The 3,371-nt window shown below is 33.8% G+C and overlaps 1 pseudogene; it reads right to left on the reverse strand.

The window, feature by feature from the left end:
- Positions 1 to 1,135: 1,135 nt before the first annotated feature.
- LOC114927378 (UDP-glycosyltransferase 79B30-like) lies at positions 1,136 to 2,470 on the reverse strand (annotated as a pseudogene).
- Positions 2,471 to 3,371: the final 901 nt, after the last annotated feature.

A 3,371-nucleotide genomic window follows, 5' to 3' on the forward strand; every position in this document is an offset into this window, starting at 1 on the left:
GTTATTTCCTTGCTTTGAAATCTAATTAATTTGCACAAGTGACTATGACTAAATGAGTCTCACGGATTCACAAACACAAGATTGGAAAGATAATTAAGTGCTGTTGTTCCATCCTCAGATGATTTAAACAAAGTGATGAAGGGTTAAAAACAAAACATATTAACCCCATGCATTTAAACAAAGATAATTAAGTCTCCTCTCTTCTCCCTCTACTATCTGTTCTCTTGTGCTTGTGCTTTCACTGCTTTGTTTGTCATGCTTAAATCTGCTTTGAATTTGCTTTCTTATCTTTTAATCTGCTTTGTTAAGTTTTGAATCTGCTCTGCTATAGCACATAATATTAACATATGATTCAGGCATTCAACTATGTTATTTTTCTAATTTACTATGTTATGCTCTGTTCTAATCTCCTTGAATTCTTCAAATTTTAGTTTTATTAAACTACTCTTCCACCTTAACCCATGACAACAATAAAGATAAGATAAAGATAAAGATAAGATAAAGATAAAGACTAAAATTACAATTAAATTTGTGTATTTTGTTGGGCTGAATTTATGGGCCGTGAGACGTCTTTATTTTGTCATGGGCTAAGGTAGAAGAGTGGTTTAATAAGTTTGAGTGATTGTGGAATGGCATAAAATGAAGCTATAATTGTTTTTTATATTTCTTTATAATTTATGAGTATTGTTTATGTTCTATCTCAGAATTTTACAAACTACGATTCTGTACCAGCTTTCTGAGTCAAGATAAAAACTATGAGTTCACTTGCTTCTAACATTACTTGGATCATACAACAAGTTGAAAATTAAATTCATTCACCTTCTTAGTCTGTTTGTGATTTCCTCCATTCTCGTTGTTCTTTATATTGATTTAAGTATTAGCTGTAAATTAATTGGTGTATATTTTACTAGCTTCAACTTTACTATAAAATATTGGATAAATATTGGATTCACTGCAAAATATGGATATCATTTACAAAAGTCAATTTTGTTCAAGAGTATAATTTTGAACCCAAGACTTGCTAAAGAAAAAAATGAGCACATACTACCGGAATCAACTTTGGTAGTAGCTTCACTGTTAATTATGATTTTTCCTTAAATGAGTATCAGTAATGATAAAAAGTTAAGAAGAAAAGTGTGTAATTTAACTCAAGTAATTATCATTAGAGAAAGTAATAGAAGCTAGAAGAAATTTAAGATAAAACGATAATCAGATACTAATCTGGTGTACATCAAATTCTCAATATTACACCTACATTATAGCACACATTCACAATACAACACATTAGAACCTCAAAATACATATTAAAATAAGAAAGATGAAAAAACCTTCAAAGTATCTCTTGAAGCTTCTTACAGAAAGCATCAATATAAGTAGACTTAATCTTTATTAAGCAACACCTCCTTAATCTTATCATGGTTACTTTTGACTATTCTGCTTGTCTCATTCTCATCATCCATTACAATACTAACTGCTTTGCACACACTTTCCTTAGTGTACAATCCATCGTCTTCCCCTTTCTCCACTTCCACACCAACTTGCAAATTCTTACTCATCAGTCTTGCATTCAGAAACTGGTCACCAACATTTGGAAGCAACACCAACTGGCACTCATTGAGCAATGCCTCTGACAAAGAACCTGACCCGCAATGTGTAATGAAGCATCCAACAGAAGGATCCACCCTCCATACACAATCCCTCTTCCTTTAACCCTCTCTTTGAACCCTTCTTCCAACTGAATCAAACCCAATTGGGGGTTTCAAAGCTACAAGAAAAGGCATGCCAATTAGTTCAAGACCCAACAACAATTCTTGAAACAGGTTTGGCCTCAACCTGCACTCACTTCCAAGACAACAATAAACCATTGAGCCTTGTTTGAATTCTCCAAGCCAAGAAGCCCATTTCTCATCCAATGCAGAGTTTGGTTTCTCTAGTATCACTGGTCCTGTAGGAAGCACAAGCTTCTTGAACTGTTCCTCTACAAAATCAAGGTGAGGCCTTTCAATTCCGCTGCAAGTTCTGAACGCTATTGCATCGGCTTCACTCATGGAAATTAAATGAACATACAATCATAGAAAAGAACATTGCTCCCAAACACATGTTTCTGCTTGTTAGCGTACGCTCGTGCCTCATGGACGTGAAATGTGATAGATAAATCAGGGTACCTTAGAGGAGGTTTCATGAGATCATTCATTGTTTGGTCGTCCCCTTTTTAGAATCTTGAAGATACAACACTGTACCCTATCATGGCAGAACTGACAATACAAAAGTCAATGGCCTTGAGTCTTAAACGCCTTGCCAATGATGGCATCCAATGAGTGAAATCATAGAAAACAAGATCAGCTTTAAGCTGGCAAAGATAAGTTTCTGTTAGAAAATTAAATCAAGTGGTATGCAAGTAACAAAAGTTTAGAAAAGTCAAAGGTGAAATTCAATTTGAATTCAAAGTGGTTACAAGTTCATGGTTCATCACCAAGATTTTACAAACTTCTTGTGCTATTTATCAACTTGCATGGATTAGAATTTTCATGAAATATGGTTAAAGAATTGAAGAAATAAAGTTTGAGTTGAAAACAATAATCATCTATTTACTAGAAGATGTTGAAAGCTTGAAGATTTTTGAAGAATATTCAAGAGAGTAGTACAGCTACAATATTCTACAACATTGAAGAAATTCAAAATCAAATTGAATTGAAATTGGAAGTCAAGCAAATTAGACGATTATGGAAACTACATGAATACAAGTTGAAAGAAGATTCATGAAGCCAACTCATAAAATAGTGGTCATTACAAAATTGAGTTGTGATTCATAAATTATTATTTTAGTAGGAAGCATTGTCTATGTAAAAGCTTCATATGTATGTTGTTATCGATCTCTCGATGAACCAAAATACTTAGTATTTGTTTCAAAAAATTCTCTCCTTATTATTATGAGTGTTAGTGAGTTTGAGAGATGAAAAATATGATAGCGTCATTTATATGAGTGAGTGATCCTAGGGCCAATTAAGTGTGGGTATTATACTTACATTTTGGTATCAGAGTTGGTTAACCCAGCGCTTGGTGTTTTGAGAGTTTGTGAGTTGTGAAAGAGTTCTCATATAGTTGTTTATTCAAAGAGTCGATATGGCAAACACTTTTAATATTGTGTGGTCCAGTCCCAAGTTAGATGGGAAACTTGATTATAGTTATTGGGAGACTTTGATGTCTACCCATTTAAAGGCCCAGAACCTGCGGAATTTTATTGAACCGGGTTTGGAAGAAGGAGCAGATGCTGCCCAACAAAGGAGAGATTAATTAGCGCTATCTCAAATTCATCAAGGAGTACATTATACGGTGTTTGGCAAAATAGCAAATGCCAAAAGTGCAAAGAA

This window comes from Arachis hypogaea, unplaced genomic scaffold (assembly GCF_003086295.3).
Source record: "Arachis hypogaea cultivar Tifrunner unplaced genomic scaffold, arahy.Tifrunner.gnm2.J5K5 arahy.Tifrunner.gnm2.scaffold_350, whole genome shotgun sequence".
NCBI classification, from domain to species: domain Eukaryota; kingdom Viridiplantae; phylum Streptophyta; class Magnoliopsida; order Fabales; family Fabaceae; genus Arachis; species Arachis hypogaea.